The sequence below is a fragment of the Sciurus carolinensis genome, chromosome 8 (genome assembly GCF_902686445.1).
Source record: "Sciurus carolinensis chromosome 8, mSciCar1.2, whole genome shotgun sequence".
NCBI lineage: Eukaryota > Metazoa > Chordata > Mammalia > Rodentia > Sciuridae > Sciurus > Sciurus carolinensis.
In genome coordinates this window covers 81,000,019-81,019,930 of record NC_062220.1, presented here as the reverse complement: position 1 = coordinate 81,019,930, position 19,912 = coordinate 81,000,019, and the positions used below count along the sequence as shown (strand labels likewise).

Sequence of the window (19,912 nt, the reverse complement as noted above, 5' to 3'; positions counted from 1 at the left end):
TGGAATGTAGTTCAATGTACAGCACTTGTCTATCATGTACGAAGACTTGGGTTCAATTCCCCAGTACCAAAAAAAAAAAAATTATAAATACTGACTTTTTACAGGTATTTTGGTATTGCTCATGAAGTCCTCCTTATCTTTGAAGGTAGGAATCACCATCCACATTCAATGTCTGTCTATTCTTCTTCCTATTCCTGGAATAAATGCTCTTGCCTGGGTCCCTCTCTTTTGCCTCAGTACCTAGGAGAACTCACAGTTATATGGATGATTTGCCAATTTGTGTCATTACTGGGATCTTTTTGAGCCCTCTCTGCATGTTCTCTCTTACATTTGATGGGCAAGTTTTTTCCACCTATTACCCACTTGCCATTTTCACAATCACTATGGAAAATTAAATATGGTCACAAATTCTTTAGTAATCTTCCCAAGGAGATGTAAGATCTTATGCTGCTCTTCTTGAATCTGAGCACCTTGCAGCAGAAGTGTTGCTCTGAAATTTTTGAAATTAGGTCATCAGATAACTTGGAGATCTTTTAGAGTCTAACTGCCCCTCGGTAAGGAGCTGAGGCCATGTGGAGAAGCCATGGACAGGTGCTCCAGCAGTGTCAAGTGACAGTCATGAGAATGGACTTTATCAGAGGAAAATTAAAAAGAAAAAGGGAAAACAAAAAAATAAGCTTAAATTGTAATAATAACAAGAACAAGATGGCAAGTGCAGTTTGGTGGGGTTTCTACTTCTGAATTGTCAATAGGCTGCTCACTGAAATGGAAATGGAGTATTTCCTGAATTTAGCCCTAAAATTTTAGGGAACATCCATAGGCTAAAAGAGCATGCTCTTACAAGTTTTGCGTGTACCCAACAACATAAGAATAGCAGTCAATATCTGTAAAGCACTTGCTCTGTGTCAGTACCTACATTTATTATTTGCAATCAGTAACCCACTTAACCTTTGCTAAACTCTGAGATACAATTCTTATCCCACTTTACTGATGAGGAAACTGAGGCTCAAAGAAGTTAGAATGATGTCTCCAAAACCACACAAATGGTTAACATTCCAATCCAAGCATGCCTAGCTCCGGAGTCTTTGCTCCCCAGCAACAATGCCTCATTAGCTCCTGCTGAAAGCTGAGTGTCCACCACCAGCACCCCCGCTGGCTGCAGTGTCTGGCTATGCTGTCTATGCAAGGCTATGTGATGATTCCTGCAAGAACACTTTTCTTGGATGTTAGGTGACCATAGAACTACTGTGAACCAGTCAGAAGACTGGGAATAAGCCAGGAATTCAGGCCAACCTCTTGCAGTGGCACTGAACTTGAAAAGCATCTGCACACAGTGACCAAGAGGAAGAATTTGGGAGTCCTGGAGCTCTAGCCTATGGAGCAAATGCTTTTTTTTTTTTTTTTTCTTTAGGAACATCTGGGAGTAACTGACATAGAGAAAGACTTTCTTGCAAACACATATTTTTGTATAGTAAATAATGATCTGTCACATTTGTATAGCTCTTTATAGTTAGCAAAAGCCCTTTCCCATAAATCATCTCCTTGACCCTCAGAAGTCTCTGAATTATTATAGGACAGACCTTCCTATCATCATTTTAGAAAAATGACTGCAACTGTAAAACAGGGACAGTGGTTACATTCCTGAGTAAAATTGAAATCATGATAGGTCATGATATAATAGGTCGTGGTCTAAAACATGAAAAATCTAAGTGATAGTCGTTCCAGAGAAGTAACCAAAGTTCAGAGGTTTGATGACTGACCCAAGATTATCTAAGTAGTAAGAAACAGGGCCAGACCTGTGGTCCCTGTCCTCATCCAGATTTAGTTCTTGCTAATCTCAGCAGTTGCAGAGAGCATAAGACCCTAGCCTCCTGAGGATTGGGAGCTCATCTTACTATTCTCCACCTTTCTCCTCTCCACTCCAGTCCCACCCCTAACCTAGGACCTGGCAGAAAATATTTTTTTCTTTGGTCTAACCTGGGATCTAAACATAGTTAATAAACATTTATTAAGACATTATTATGTCTAGAATCATATTCTTCCATGGGAAAAAATATACCTGAATTTCAAGTAGTATATGAAAGATATACTCTGACAACTAAAGTTGGATCTTCCCTACATTAAAGAAAAAAAGAGGAAGAATTCATATGGCAATAGATTTCCCTTTTTGCCCCAGTAGTGCCTACAGATTTCCCCCCATGAAAGTAATTCGCAAATACACACAAAGGAATTTCTTTGATACCCTGTCTCAGTGGTTCTCAAAAGTGTGGTTCCTGGACAAATATCTTTGCTGGTCAACTTGTTAGAAGTGCCAACATCTCACCCATCACAATGAGAAAGTCTGTAGGTGGGGCCCAGCCCTCTGTGTTTTAGCAAACCCTTTAGATGATTCTAATTTAGGTGTAAGTTCAAGAACCACTGCCCTGTTTAAAAGCAACAGTGTGCCCTTTGATACATTAAATGGCCCATCAGTGGCCTAAAACAATATATGTGTTTGTCCAGATCCCTCAGCAAAGGGGATGACTGTGGAATGGCAACAATTTAGCTTACTGTGCTATAAAATTAAATTTAAAGTACTACATTAATAGCAAGGATTATGTCTTATGAATGAAACACTGCATAAACTGCAGGAACTCTCAGTCACTTAAATGTCAGTGTAATAGTAATAAAAGCAACAGTGTTTAATCCATTCTTAACTTACAGATTTTTAAAATTTTTTTTATGCAAATCTTATATTTTCAGTTTTCTTCTTTAAACATGGAGAATATCAGATGGAATAAAATCTTCATGGACAGTTTCCTACACCTTGGGGAGGACAGCATAGGAAATTATGAAAACGTTCTCAAATCTTTATTAATTTCTTTTATAGACTAATTTGCCCCTTGGGAATGCCAAGGAAAATCTACCCGTTATTCCATTCATTAAAATTCCTTTCAGTGATATCTAAATGGCTAATTCTCTACCTAGCTACAAGGGAAATGAAATCCCCAAATTTGATCAAAGTTAATCAAAACAGAGGTGTGTGACTCATTCAAAAGACAAAGCATGCCTATTAAAAATGTTCCAAAAGAAGACACATGGATGAAGCTGCTGGAGGCCACTCTAACTTGTGTTATGATCATTTAAAAGGGATTTTAAATGACTATTTACGTTAGTATTCAATCAAAGGCACCTTCTATGACAGCCCCCGAATTACATGGAATATTTATCTGATGCCTGAAATGCAGAGCACCTACTGGCTTCCCAACCAGCTGACTGCTGGATTGAGTTTGACCTTTCACTTAATGGCAAGTCTGTAATCATATTTTGTCACTTTTTTTTTTTTTTTACGAACTATATGTGAAAAGAAATAGAATGTGATCTATAGATTATAAATAAGAAATAAAGGAAGATAAGGACAAGCGAATTATAGTTGTTATGGGCCTTTGATGACATCACCAATCTATTTTCAATGAAGCAAAATTATGCCTAGCAACTTTTTATTCCTACTTTAAATATATAGCTTTAAAAAAAGTGAGATGACACACTAAATATGACTAGAGTTTTTAAAAAATGCTTTTAAATTTTTTTTTCCATTTATGTAGCTACTTTCCTACTCCTAAAGAGCCAGTTTAACTTAAAGTAATTCCTAATGAATGACAATCATAAAACTAGCAGGCTATACAGGAAAGTGGCACCTTTTGAAAATGTCCTTGTCTCAGGAAGAACAAGCATCTTGGTCAGTTTTGGCCAAAGTATCACAGGAGGAGGGAATTAGTTCAATTTTTAGTCACACTATGCAACCATTATCTGCAGCAAATCAAACTTTTGATTTTTAAAGCTTCTCTCTGCCTATATGACTATGCTGCTTATGAACCTCTTCCTGTTAATCAATTCTCTTGCTTACTGTCAATTCACCATTGGTGTCATTTTTTTTTTTTTATCAGTTTTGTAAGCTTTGGCCTGAAAATGGTGAAATTGTAGCTATGAGTCAGAAGAGATTTTTGAAGAGAAAAATGCCCCCAACTAATATAATCTGAGATGTACTTATTAGAAGCGGTTTTAATTAAATCTAATCTTTCCACCTCCTGCTATTAATTACTTGTATTTTCAGGACTCAAAATGTCCAGTGACACTAAACTAAGTTACAGAAATGTCAGGGTGATAGTCTCTGATATCATTAGATAGTATAATATTTATATTATCCTTTCAGTTGCCAGATAAAATAGTTTTTTGCATGAATCTTTTAGGGAGAACTCTCCTATGTCTTGAAAATCACTACCTTATTTTGTTTTACAGTCAATCAAACCAGACACTTAAGAATATGGCCATCCAACATTTAAAACGAACAGTGGGATAGGTGTAGAAGGCCCCAGTTATAAATTATTGTTTGCTAGGGCAACTGGAGCTCTCTTTTGGTTTGTCAAACTTCCTATTAGTCAGTCAACACTGATCACCTGTGCAGAAAAGGAATTTCATCTGCGAGCATGCACAGTACAATACTACTTCATGGAAAACAGGTTAAAATAACTGGACATTAGGGCCCTGACTTGAGAGCATCTGTTTGGTATAGTCCAAGAATAATGGCTATGAAAACATGAACATCTATTTTGAATGTCCTCATGCAGGAAGACCGAATGCCACGTTAATTTAATCTCCTTTCCTAAATGTTAGCAGCAGTGTAGAAATGGACGCTCTTGTCCCTGTAATCAGTTGCACAGTGCACAAGGGCAGCAGTCTCTCGTGCCTCATCTGCGAGCTAATCTTTCATTTCATAGCAGATCTTTCCATATCAAACAACACAAATGACTTAATTTGCATGACAGGATTTGTAACGGGGCAAATCTAGTGTCAAAGTCGATTAAAGATTACACCAGAGAACTATCATAATCAGTCCTCTAATGAGCCTAAATAGTACATGTAAAGTCTCCCCTTTTTGCCATTCCAGTCATGTATAAAAGGGAATGTGTTTCTTTTCATCGATGAGCCAGTCCTTTGGTTTGCACATTACGCCCTACGTTGAGCTAAAGTCATGTCAGTCTGGTTTCAGAGGGAGAGAAAGGGAAATAATAAAGCAAACATCACTTCACAAATGACATTGCTTGGTATAAGCCAACGTTTGAAGCCCTTAATTCTTCTAATCTGCAAAATAGTCAATGCTAATGGGTTTTTGCCTTTGTGAAAGCTGATGCATAGAAAGAAAAACTTTAATGAGCTGCCTGGGCCGTGTGCTTACAGATACCTGTCAAATGTCTGTCATCTTAGCTATCGCTGAGGCATTATAAAGAAAGTAAGAAGGAAGGAACGACAGTATTTGTACAAGCATTTTCATGCTAAAATGGCACAATTTTCTTCCTGTCATAATTTCATTGTATCTGAAAGTCAGAAAAGCTTAACCCTTTCCCTAGCGTGTCCTGTGGAGTTGTATCATACAATCTTGGAGAGAGCAGTTTAAAATCAGCCCTGTGATTTTGTAAACAGCATCTTCTGTTAAATTTGTTTTGGAAAATGGAATTACCTGCATTTAAAAAAACATGACAACAAACTATTTGAATCAATTGCTTCAAATCAATTGCTCCCAGGGAGATCAGGAGTTTATTAAATGCAAAAACTCTGTAATGTGTGAGGCTGTCATTTGAATCAATTCTTTCTGAGTTCTTAATTTAATATTTCTTTGTATCTTTGTATGCATAATACACATATCAGGGCAACAAGGTCAACAAACTCCCCTAGTCTCACCTTCCCTTTTATTAAAAAAAAAAAAAAAAACAGGGAATGCAAATGTATCTTATTACACCAGCACCAGCAACTCCGCTACAGGAAGGTTGTGTTAGCTTTATTTTCTGGGGTATATAATAACACAGTCATAAAAATGCAGCGTGAGTTGAAACTTGGAAAGAATGAAAAGTCTGTCTATGTGTGACTTGTTTTTCCTCTTACAAAATTTTTAAAAAATAACTATATAGACCTAGGCACACATGTACACATGTGCGAGCATATACACATGCACACACACACGCACACACACACACACACACAGGGGAACTTTCAAGTTTTAGGTCAGACAGTGTTCAGTTGTAAAGAAAAAGAATCACCTTGAACCCTTCAGAATCCTCATTGTTTTGAGTGATAATGTAAAGGTACCATTCTCTGATTATTTTTTTTTGTTTGTTTCAAACACCCCTCAAGCCTAAAGAAAAAAAGACAGAAAGAAAAGGAAGTGCTTTCTAGAATGAGGAATATTTTCTAAGGAACATGGACTAGTTCAGGAATGTTCTTTGGTCTTCCCATTGGCCCATTATGCACACTAGAAAGGCTTCTGTATTTTTACTTCTGGATGTTTAAAAAATCTCATGTTAAGAAATTATCAAATTGCAAAATGAAATGGTAGAAACAAAATGAATATTTGTGAATAAGATAATACCAGGTGTTTTGCAACTGTGAATTTTGTCACTAACACTGACTTGTAAAATATCATCTCCCCATAGAAGCAGATTTTGGCATATTACAATAGTTGTTATTCCCGGCTGTCAAACAAATTCCAACTACCTCAAATAAGTGCATCAATAAAAATCCTCCAGAAGGCTCCAGGCATGAATGGTGATTCTTGGTAATGAGGTGGCCACTCTTGGCGAGGGTGCATTGCTAGAAGTCCTTAAGAGATCATGCACTCCTAACTTCAAGCCCTTCCAGGAAGACACAGCAAGGTGTAGTACGGCACAGCCCTCTTCAGTCGGCCACAGAGCATTGTAACCTCCTGGCTTTGACTCATTTGCTTTCCTTCCCTGCTACAACCTAAAGAGAGCAACTTTAATGAGCTCATCCAGTTGTATTGTTTCCCAAAAAAACTATTTAAAAACTATTGTGACTTTAAGGAGGAAGTATTAAATGTTTATGTTACAGGTAAAATTCCAGGGCCTTAATTTGTTCCTTCCTTGCTTCTTTTCCCAGAGTAGTAAGTCAAAACAAATTCAAGGAGAGGGCAAATTTAGTCAAGTGGCATTAAAATTTCAAATTAGATAAACCAAGCCAAAAGCATTAGAATAAGGATGCCTCTAGCATTCAGCAGCGGGAAGTGGCCAAAACCGGGTCTCCAATTAGACAGCTCTCAGGGTCGAGTTTATTGAAATGAAATTAGGCCAACATTAATTTGGATGTGAATTGTCTTAACACCATTTGGTAGAGATACTCAGCAATTTTGAAAAGAAACAAATTCACTTCACCAGCATAAAAAGTATCCTCTTTGGGACTTGTACTGATTTCCAAACAAGTAGACCATTTAAGTTAAAAATGAACAGAAGAGCCAACTTCTGTGGCTGGGGGGTCTTTATTTATTTAACCAGATATTTATTGAGGACCTTTAGTTTGCCAAACCCTAAGCCATAGGATCATGCCTTGAAATGAAACCCACTTTTATGACACTAACAGGTGTTCCTCAAAGTTGTGAACCTTTCCTTCTTCAAGAAACCTGACTTCTCTGTGAGAAATTTTGCCCACAAAGCCTCATTTATTGAATTACATACAAAAATCTATTGAAGAGATCAGATGCCTGGAACAGTCCTGTTGCTGCTGTTGCTATCGCCTTGTCTTCTGTTTAAATCAAGATAAACTAGAAGCCTGAATCTACTTCCATGCCACACCTCATTCCGTGGGGCTTACAGAAAGCCCACCTGCTTTATCTAGACCTGTATTAGTCACTCTCTACTCAAATCGGAGCCTCCGTTTATCAAGAAGCCCCCAGCTCTTCCCCCGACCATTGTGTCCAAGCTTGGGAACCTTTATACCACGTGGAAGATAAAACCCCCAGACATCAGCTCACAAACAAATCACATACATTAGGCATACGTGCACGGTGTTGACTCAGATTTCAACCACTTTCCAACATGAGTGATTCAACATCCCTGCTCAATTGTTCACAGAAGGCTATGATGAATTAAAAGGCTATACATTGTGTTACTAAGCAATGCTTTGCATTTTCCCACCTTAGTTGTGTACCGCCAAAGACATTGCCATGTGTATTTCAGCGTCCATTTTTTCCAGGCTAGCTAAACTCGCCTTCCCCTGGAGAACTCCCTCTGTGACCCAGTTGCTGTACCTCTGATCTGCTGCACCCCAGAGGCTGTCACAAGTCTCCCTCCTTCCCAGGAGTTGAACACACAATAGAGAAAAGGCCCTGGCTGGGAGGTTCAGCCGCCATTAACCCCTACCAGCTGTGCCTGTGGGGAGCCTTCTGGCCTGAATGTCCTTTCTCTGCGGCCGCCTTCATGCCACTAATCTAACCATTGTTGGGGAGGAATGCTGACAGGAGAAAAGAAATTTTTCTTGTGTCCATGCAAGTGTGTGTATCCATGTGTAAGTGAAGGAAGAGTGAAGGCTAATTTCTATAGTTGGCATGAATGGAGGGATTGGGAAAAAAACCTAGTTAAAATGTGTTTACTTGCTTAAAAGGCTCAGTCAATTTAAATAATTTCAGTAGTGTGCTCTATTTTTAGGGAGGGGGGAGAAACTAGTTACTATTATAATTTTCTTTAAATCCCCTGAGATGTTTGGGCATGTTGAAGACTTTTAAAATTCACTGTTAGCAGAAAAAAAATATTGAATTGAAATTCTTAAAAATACTGGCATAAAGTTACAGACACACAGAATTACTCAGTTCTAATGGACCTTAAAAAATTAGAGAAAGGGAACTGGTTATACAGGTCACATTTCCTTCAAAGAAACCATTCACATTTAATGCTTAGGAAAGTTTTATTTTTAAATCTTTTGGAATTGAAATGGAAAGAATTTGATTTTTTTTAAACACCTTTAATGACTCTAAAGAGAACCACTGCATTTTCTTTTTAAAAGCACATTTTGTTTTCAATGAGCCTAGTTGTTCAATAAAAGAGCGTGATTTTCTCTTCAGTTTGAAACAAAGACAACATACCCAGACAAAGACCCGAAGTAGTAACTTTGCAAACTTAGGAAGCCAGGAAGGTGATAGCGATGACTGGAATTCTAATTACATTGCCTAGTAAATATCCTACTTATTTGCAATATTTATATGACTTCAGTCTTTGAGGATTTCATTTGGTTTTTTTCAAAAACCTGGCATCGAGAAGAAATAATTTTTCCATTTAATGCTCCAGGTTATCATTTGATAAAGTTCCATAAAAGACAACAGTTGGCCTATTTCGAATCAAATTAAGAATAATTCATGTAGAGATGTCTTTTCTGGGCAATTAGATGTATCATAGTAGGGCAACTGTCTGATATAATAAAGCTCCACTTCACAGCTGTCCCTGTGTCTAGACTCCTGCAATCACTGGCCCTTACCAACAGCCACAGTCACAGTGGGACAATGTGCCCCTCACCAGTTCTAGTCCTGAAAATTCAGCATGATCCTTCCTGGTCCCTTTATTACCTCAAGCATGTGATTGTGATAAAATAGATTTTAATTTAATGGAGTTATTCCTTTCTAAATTTGCATTCATACATTTACATAAATGGTGAGTGAAGTTATCAGGTATGTTATTTTCCAAAATTATAGATAAGTAACCCTGGCACTCATCTGATAAAGGTACAGTGCGCTGGTTAAACCAAAACAACAGCAGAAAAGAAGAGCCCATAACATCCAACACTGTACCTGTCTTCTAGCTGCTTAGGGTCTTCCATTTTTCCAAGAAGAAAATTACCTTGGAGAGGAAATGAGTATGATAACATATGGATTGATGGAATAGATGAATATAGCTATGTAGTTCTATTTCCATTCTTTGACTTATTCACTCAATCACCCAATCTGCAAATATTTATTAGCTTCTCTAATATGCAAGACATAGTGTCAGGCTATTTGGGAGGCACAAAGACCAATTCCACACACAGCATGCACTCAAGAAGTTTCCTATCTAATACAAGAATTGTTGTGCTATATAAATTCAGTAGAAACATGATAAAACTTTCCGAAGGTGGGTGTTGAGGTAAATTATTCTGAGAAGTCTCATACTACCTTCCCCCAACTATCATGATTATTATGGTGAGCACTTTTCCATTCTACCCCAGCCCTGTTTATTTATTAACAGTTCTTATAAGCAAAAAATATATCACTTGAGTCAAGTATAACATCAAGAAATTATCTTTAGGATTTGTCCAAATTGTTGCAGTGCTTTAAATATGAACAAGGTTCCCATATTCCTTTATCTTTGGAAGTGTCTGGAGAGAGATCACTGGGTGCTTAGGAGATTGTGTAGCAGAGACACCACTGAAGGGCCTGGATATGTCTACTGCTTAGCAAATAGCAAAGGACTGGCACAGTAGGACACTAAGTTCCATGCCCCCACTTCCTTGTCTAGGAGCTATAAGAACAAGTAACTTCTATATCCGAGGGATTTGTTCTCATCCTCTTCACTCCACCATGTGAAAGTGCACTCAATCAGTCCTAAATATAGTGGAAATAATAAGGAGGCACTGTTTCAGAAATGTCATTTGCCTCCATAAATAAATAGCCAGAGGAGAAACCTGTATTATTTAGAAGCTTAACAAAAACAAAGGCAGTAAAGTTGTTTTAACTTTAATTAACAAAAAGAAAGAAAGAAAGAAATCAATCCTTATTTTTGTATTGGATGACTAATAGATATTAAAAAGAGAAGAACAAAATTTTAAAATCACAGATAGTTGCAGTGTGCAGAAAAGTAACTATTGCTTATGGTACCTTTGAGCCTCCTGGTTAAAGGCAAAGAGTTGATCTAATTATGATACCAACTACAAAAGAAAAACAATGTTTTCTAATAGTCTGAAGAAAATGTATAAACTTATTAGCTAAACATGTTTTCTACCCTCATTTCCCTCTATCCCTCTCTATATCTTTGTCTCTAGTCAATTGTCCTACTCTTTTTTTTTAGGATTCTACTGTAGGATTTACTAAATCTGTTCCTTTTCTCTTGCTGTTCCCTCCATCCCTTCCTTCCTCTCTCCAACTGTGACTATGGAAATCCAACTCATCCCTCTTGGTCTATATCCAAACTTTCCTCTGTTTCCTCCCAGTTAGATTTAATCTTTCCTAAGTTATTCTGACTCTTAGTGGAATGTGTTATCAGTCTCTAGAAAACCTTTTAAAATAAGTATAATACAGCAATTTCCCTTTAAAAATGTATCCCACAGAAATATACTTGTACATAAGGGAATGTACATGAATGTTCATTGAGATTCTACTAGTTCTTGTAAAAATAGAAGCAAGTTAAATACTCATCAAAATGTTCAAATTATGTTGTAGCCATACATTAGAAATTTTACAGACAATAAAGAGAATTAGGTGGATCAACATGTACTATAAGGATGTAATTTTAACATACAAATATGGCAAAAGTAAAAGGTAAATTGCAGAATATCAGGCAAAGTGTAATCCCATTTTTGTAGAAGGAAGGAAATGGGAATGAAGAGAGGAAAGAAAAGAAAAACACTGCTAAAGTATATAGTGACATGTTTGTAAAATCGTAGAATAGTTTTTTAGGAGGATAGACTATGAACTGACAATGATAATGGAAAGATAAAGGAAGTATTTACTTCTTAAATATTTTTTTATTTTGAAGTCTATAGTGTTTTTTAATTTAAAAAATTAAATAAAAGGCAAAATCCTTCTACTGAACTTTACTGTTTTTCACACTGTAGTTCAGGTGGGAATATTTCTGCCTATTCTATAAGATCATAAAGTCTTTGTAATTAAGAATCACATTTGGTTCACATCAGCATGGCTCACTTGCTATGGACTGAATTGTGTTCCCCAGAAAATTCATGTGTTGAAGCTTTAATGCCCAATGTAATGATATTTGGAGATGGGACCTTTGAGACAGAATAAGGTTTAGATGGGATCACGATGGTGGGATTCTCATGATGGGATTGGTGTTCTTATAAGAAGAGAAAGAAATTATAGAACTCTAATATGTACTCATGTGAGCATACAGCTGGGAGGTGTCCATTTGCAAAGACAGGAAGAGATTCTTATCAGTAATCAACACCTTGATTTTGGACTTCCCAACCTCCTGAAGCGTGAGAAATGAGTGTCTATTGTTTAAGCCAAACAATGTATATTATTTTGTTTTACCAGCCCAAGCTGACTAATGCACCACTGTAACTATCGTATTTGTTCTTCCTACAGGTCTATGGAGTTACCTATTGAATTGAGAAGAGACTGTAAGTATCCTTTTCACATGCTAGGAAATTCATCAGGCATGTCACCTACATCTAGGACAAGGCCTAAGTAAACCCAAAATAAACAGCACCTTCTTCTGGAAGAAGCAGGGGCAGAGGAAAAAGAGGTAGGGACAAGTACTCCTGACCTCCCCTTCTGTCCCACTCTACCTTTCTCAGGCCTGGACAAGAAGTAAATGTGTGAGAGAATAAGAAAATGAAAAAAAAACAGGAAGATTATTTTTTAAAAAATCAAACTGAGACAACAATCATAAAATTTAAAGAACATAACACATCTAAGTGGTTCTCCAAATTGATAAAACTTTGTTAAACAGTAGCCCCCCCCACCCCATTATTGAGTTTAACTTCCACTGTCTCAGTTACCAGTGGTCAACCATGATTTGGAAAATATCAAATGAAAAATTTCAGAAATAAACAATATATAAATTTTAAAAACTTTTATTATAGCATATCATTACTATTCTATTATTATACCTAATTTAAGACTAAACTTTATCATATGTATGTATGTATAGAATAAAACATGGTCTCTATAGGGTTTGGTATTATTCATGGTTTCAGGTATCCAGTGGGTATCTTGGGACATGTCTCATACAAATAAATGGGGACCTCTATGCTACTGTTTGTTTTTACCTCTAGATTCATTCACCCTGTTTTTTAAAAGGGGGGTGGCTTTGAGTGATAAGGTGTTAACAAATTTTGTAGTTTAATGGGACTAAACTTCAAATCTAGCTTTCAATGGATTAAACAATCTTGGACATAATGTGGAACTTTTCAGATCTCCATCTTCTTCATCTGTAAAATGTGCCCAAAATATCTGTGTAAAACCACAGTGCTGAAGATTCAGTGACTCATTACATGCAAAGTATCTGAAAAAAATGATTAGTACCCAATTGCTCATAATTGTGGGGCACTCTCTTGCTTGACATTGACTCCTCTCAACCTTCTCCTTCCAGTAGGCCCTTCTTCTACATATGGTGCTCCTCTACCACCCTGTCCCAGCACCCCCAGTGGGGAAATGACCAGAAGTCTAACAGCCCAGGACTCGGCAGTACTGTTCCTATCCTTTTCCTCCTATCATATCATCATTTCTCTCCTCTGTGACCTGTTCAGTTCCTAGTTCCCTGCTTTTCACCTCTATCCCATACAAAGCTCAGAGAGCCTTAAAACCTGAAACATGTAAAGCACTGTGGGAGTAATTCAGGGTCCAGGCACCAGAGCATCCTCTTTGGGTGGGCTGTGGTTGGGATTTTGGGTCCCAAGTTTACTCTCTCTGGTCATTCTGTACATTCTGTGCAAGTTGCTCACAGAGCCACCATCAAAACAGTGGCTCCATGGGGGAAATTCACACTGAATCTTCAACTAATCTAGAAATGGTCTTTTAGAAGAGAGACCTCTGGTATTCGAGGAGTGTTGCTAATTTAGCAAATTTGACCTGCAGAATAGGTCAAGTCAGAAACCTTAAAATGGGGGGCAGCAAGATGGCGGCGTGGGCAGCCCTTGGGGCTGTGTGCTGGCATTTCTGGCAGCAGTACCAGCATGAAGTGGGTACAGTTTTCAAACCTTCACATTGATGTTCCACAGGATTTGACAAACATACGATAACCATTTCTGATGAACCAGACACATTATATAAACATCTGTCAATTTTAGTTAAAGGCCACAATAAGGCTGTGTTGGACAGTTATGAATATTTTGCTGTGCTTGCTGCTAAAGAACTTGGTATCTCTATTGAAGTACATGAACCTCCAAGGAAAATAGAGTCATTTATTCTTCTCAAATCGGTGCATATTCTCATTTCAGTATGAAATGAGAACACTTTACAGATGTTTAGAGTTAGAGCATCTAACTGGATGCACAGCAGATGTCTAGTTGGAATATATTCAGCGAAACTTAACCTGAAGGTGTTGCCATGGAAGTAACAAAGACACGGTTAGAACAATTACCAGATCACATCAAGGAGCCAATCTGGGAAACAGTACCAGAGAAAAAAGAAGAGAGCAAGTCATGAAGCCTCAGGGAGCCCCTTGTGCCTGGATTTGGAAGAAGAGCAGGCCAGATGCGAATGTGTGAATGGAGAGTGTTTGAAGCTGAGAGAGTGTGAAGTCCTCTCACTGCTCTGTTGAGTCCTCTTGCGCAGTTCAGTTGAGAACAGGGAGTGGAACCTTAATGACAGACTGAAATGGAGTGAGAGACCATTTTATCTATTCTTTTTTTTTTTTTTATCCATGTCATTGTTTCTGTTCCAATTTTAAAAACTTGAGCAGCCAGACATGGTGGTGCACATCTGTAATTCCAGCTGCTTGAGATGCCAAAGCAGGAGGATTGCAAGTTCAAAACCAGCCTCAACAACTTACTGAAAGCCTGTCTCAAAATAAGAAAAGGGTTGGAAATGTGATTCAGTGGTAGAATTCCCCTGGGTTCAAAACTCAGTACCGCAAAAAAATAAAAATAAAATATACAAGTGAACCATTTGGATACTCTGAAAAAAAAAAAAAAAAAAGAAACCTCGAAATGAACGTCAAATATGCCTTAAACCTTCCACAAATTCATTCATTCCAAATATATATTGCACCTGCTCTGTGCTAAAGAAGGTCCTGAGGATGGTGGGGACCCAGGACAAGGTAACACCTATATGAGGAGTACTAAGAAGACTGCAGAAACTGATGGTAGCAAGACAGAGCTGCCTCAGGGAAGTACCCAGGCAGGTTTTCTCCAAGGAGATGAGACTTGAATGATGAGAAGTCATAGGAAGATCTGGAAGATAGTATGTTCTAGACAGAAGGGCTAGGCCACCATAAAAGAAATAGCCAGATATGTCCAAGTCATATGATACCCAACTTTTAAAGACTCAAACTCCACAATGAACTTGCTAAAGAAGTTATTCTACTTCTAGCCCTTATCAACAGAAATTATTTTTGTGACTGGGACTTCCAGGGAGAGCCATTGAGAGGCAAAACAAGGGAGACAGTGGCAACCAGCAGCCTCGTTTTTCTTTTTGAAAAATGATATTAACTTCTTAAACAGTGTTACAGAGGGATGCTGCTGGGTCCACTGAAAATATAACTAAAGCTAAGAAGCATGGACCTTTTCTGATATTTTATTCAGGTTCAAAATTTCTAGCATGTCCAAGGCTAAGCGCAAAGTTAAAATAACATTTTTTTTGAAGATCAAAAAATTAGTTTATAAGCTAGTTTTAATACACACTTCAACCAAGGATTACATTTTAAAGGGATATTCAAGACCCTCTAAGACACCAAAGAAGAATGCGTCAACCCAAAATGGCAAAGTACAGGCTCCAGCGTGGCACAGTGTGTGAGCAAGGAGAGTGGGTGGTGAGGGCCTCATTTGGGTGTGCTGCAGAGCTCTTCAAGGTGTTCACAATCTCAACCCGTCCTTGATCTCAATGGAGTCGCACCCTGAAAAACCCATTGTAAGTTGAAAATAACGCCTTTGACATATCTAACCTACCAAACATCAAAGCTGCCAACCTGGCACACTGCAGAGCGTCAGTTGTCTCCCCCTCGTGAGCTCCTGGATGATGGGAGCTGCAGCCACTGCCTCTGCCCAACACTACGAGTTTTGAACCAACTGTCGCTAGCCTGGGAAAAGACCAAATTCAAAATTCAAAGTATATTTTCTACTGAATGCTTCTGCACCATTATAAAGTCCAAAATTTGTCCAGTTGACTCATTCTAAACCAGACCCATCTGTAGTGGAAAGGCAGAAGGACTTGGTTCTGACTCCCTCTGTCAAACTTCAGGCATGCCCCTTCACTCTTCTCTAGGACCCTGTGAAAAACAAGACAATGTTTATTCTTCTATTCAAGCTGGTAGTTGATCTTAAGTAGTAGTTTTCAGGCTTTCTCTTTCTTTCTTTTTTCCTTTTTTTTTTTTTTGCAGTACTGGGGATTGAACCACATTCCCAGCCCTTTTTATTATTTTATTTTACTTTGAGACAGGGTCAAACTTGTAGTCCTTCTGCCTCCGCCTCCTGAGTCTGGCATTACAAGTGTGCACCTCTGCTCAAGACTTCTTTATTAATACTAGTATCCCTTTCCTAGTGATTCTTTATGTGTGTGTATGTGTCTGTGTGTATGTACTGGAGATTGAAACCAGGACCTTATGCATACTGGGCATGCACTCTACCTCTGAGCTACATCCCCAGCCCTTCCTGCTGAAATTTCAGCACCAACCGATAAAATTGAAGATCTACTAATTGCAGGTTCCCCTCCCTCCCCAGAGCATCTGGAACATACCTCTCTAAAGCCTATACCAGTGTCTGAAAACTGCTCCTGTGACCTTTAGGCCACTACCAATATTTTTCACTGAAGTAAGAAAGGATACATAGAAAATATCAGAGTGCTCCATTCAACAAATATTTGATCAACAAATATTCAATGCCAATGTGACAGAAAAATGAACTAAAATGAGGTGAACAAAACAGATAAAAACTGGTCATGATGCTATTATAAATACATATTATATTGAGTATCTTTTCATATGTAGTCATCTATATCAAGCATACATGTATATATTGAAAGAGAAATACGTTTGAAACTCACTGAAATAATCTCTTCAATATATCCTGGAGTTCATTATTTAAATCAGAGCTGTTTTAACATTACTTTAAAACTTCATAGCTCTAGAATATAATTATATGTTTCTAAGCCTTTTGTATACCATTTACTCAGTGGCATTTTTAAACATTTAATGATGCTATCAATTGACTAATGAAGACAATTTACTAAATTGCTATTTGGGAATAAAAAACTTAAATCTCTACTGCCTGGGCCAATGCACTGAGGTCACAGGACAGGACAGGCTCAATCTCAGGGTTCTTGGTGGCTGAAAGTGGAGTTGAGGTCATCAATATAAATCAACTCTCCTGCCTCGATGCTCTGTGAATCCACATGAGGAAGCATATCTCCTGTTTTCTGGCCTTTACCCTCTTGCATTTTTTAACTCAAGGTAGACTTTCTTTCTTAAAGTCTTCAAGCCCCATAGCTAGAATGACCTCCCTCTTCAAAAGTTAGTTCTTTGTTACAATTTTCACCATAGAAACTTGTCAGACTTCATTGTGCACACAGATCAACTGGGGCTCTTTTGAAGGTGCAGATTCTTATTTGATAGGTATAGGTATTGCATTTCTAGCAAACTCCCAGGTGACCATGATGTGAGTAGTCAGAGAGCAGAGCACTTATACCCACACAGACACACAGACACACACACACACACACACACACACACACACACCTGCACATATGCACACATGCTTATGAATGGTTTATCCATGTGTTGAGGTCAAGGACTACAGTTTACTCATCTCTAGCCCTTGATGGGTGGGAATTAGATGGTTTGTGGTCTAGAATATTGACTGATCCTAAAGATTTTTTCCATTGCAATCACAGGACTGAAACATTGTGAAATGAGCAAGTAAATGTTAATGATTTATATTCTAAACATCACCTCCACCATTTTCCACTAGAAATCTTCATCTACTTAACTGTTCACAGTCATTACAAATATCATGGAAAGTGTCCTAACAGTAGCATGGCACCCAGCAGAACCCAGCAGCTCTGTACCACTAACTAGTGCAGAAACATTCTATGTAAGAAATGCTTGTCTATAAATATATTATATTATTATATTATATTATTATTATATTTGCTATAAATTGCCATAAAAATTGACATTTTTTTCACTCTTGAATTTTACTTACATGAAAAAAATTTAGTCTATAAGACTTCTGTAAATTAGAAGTTCCAAACTATATGGTAGTAGATGGAATTCATTCAGCCCATACTTTACAAGTGTGTTATAAAATTAGTTGTCAACAGTTAAAAATAGAGTGATTTCACAAAAAAAATCTAAATTTCTGGTTCATCTTGAAAAATCAGAATCACTGATCACTGGTTCTGTATCCCTCACTGAATAATAAGAGGTTATAGCTTTTAGACAGGACCTGAATTTTCCATTGATACTGCTACCCCAGCCCCTTTGGCTGTGGATCTACAAACTCTGCAGTACAAGTAAGGTCTCTGTACAATGTATTTACATTGTAATTTGGATTCTAAAAGTTTATCAAATTCTTATCTTCTCCAGAATCTATTTAACACTTAAAGTTGTATTAAGATACCTATAGACTCTCCCCCAATTTCTTCTCTCAGCACACATGCTTCTATCAGACTGGCAGTTCCTGCATATTTGACTACTTTTAACCAGTTTCTTTTTCTCCCTGAAAAGTTACATGAAGATATTCTAGTACAGACACATTTGTATTCACTAAATGTATGAAGCACTTAACAAAGGACAATGAAATGAATTTGATATAACTTTCCTATATACATATAGGAATAAACCACAGTGAATCTCCACATCAGGTAAAACCATAGGACTGGGCTCCTAATTAGCATAAAATATACTCCATGTTTGTACACATATGTCAAAATTTACTCTACTGTCATGTATAAACAAAAAGAACAAATAAAAAAGTAAAAACTCTTCACAAAAGCAGATAATCACAAACTTGTTTAGAAAATGGACAGTGAGAGTTCCACTGTTCAATATTAAAGGATTACAGAGCTTCATCATATTTCTCCAATGTAGATGATGTGATTGTAGATACTACAATTAATTGGTCTAATAAATATGTGTACAAAAATGGTCTCCACTAATGACAGGGTCACTCATGCTATGTGAGTTTAAAAGCCAACTTAACATGTGCTATATGACATTGGAGGCAGCTCAGGGGGCATTACCTAGAAAGTCCCCTGTCCTTATTGCTCCTGCAGTACTGCAAGCACACTTCCTACTACATTTGTACCTATAATTCCCTCTCTGATCAGAGAATGCTCTTGCTCAGATATTCACATGTGCTTAATCCTCCCTTTAGTCAATTTCTGTGCAAATGTCCTTTGGGAAGGCAACCCTCTTGGACAGAAAGATCAGCCTCCACACTAGCATCAAGCTTGTTAATCTCTGCTTCTACTTCCATGCCCCCTTCTAGATGTAACTCCCAGGAGAAAAGGAACTAGTTTTATCCTAGTTCCTTGAATAGTGCTGAAACATTGTAGAAAACATCCGATGAATGAACAATTCAATAGCTCTCTGAATAATTAATTGTGTTTCCCTTTTCTCCTGTTCTAACACTTGCCATTTAAGAGTATTGCTAACTATCTCATTCATTAAAGACAGAGATCCAGTGCATTTCTCCACTTTTCAAGTTTCTCTGAAGAGAAAAACACAGTAACTAACGAAGTGAGTATTTTCTCTTCTTCTTACTTACCACCTGTTTTTCTATTTGCAGTTTTGGGGCTCTGCTTTTCACATGCAATCTTCTTCATCTTATGTGGATTACCATTCTCTCATCCAAATTTTCTCAAGTATGATTTTATATGATGGATAAGGGAAATGTGGATGCACCATTCCAACTTCCTCTTTGTATTCCTTAGCACAGAAGGTGAAGAGTGCTGAACCCAACATGCCCCTTCCTGCACACACCACACCCATCATCATATGAAGGATGGCTAGCTAGCTCGCCTCTTCTCAGGATATTGTGCATGGAAATCAAGTGGTAAAAAAAAGAGTGGCGAGGGGCTAGGGCTATGGTTCAGTGGTACAGCACTTGTCTAGCACATGTGAGGCCCTGGGTTCGATCCTCACCAGCCCATAAAAGTAAAATAAAGGTATTGTGTTCACTTACAACTAAAAAATACACATATATAAAAATAGTTTTAAAATTGAAGGAA

General features: G+C 37.7%; 1 pseudogene; it reads left to right on the top strand.

The window, feature by feature from the left end:
* Positions 1-13,701: 13,701 nt before the first annotated feature.
* On the top strand, positions 13,702-14,173 carry LOC124990169 (28S ribosomal protein S10, mitochondrial-like; annotated as a pseudogene).
* The last annotated feature ends 5,739 nt before the right edge of the window (positions 14,174-19,912 follow it).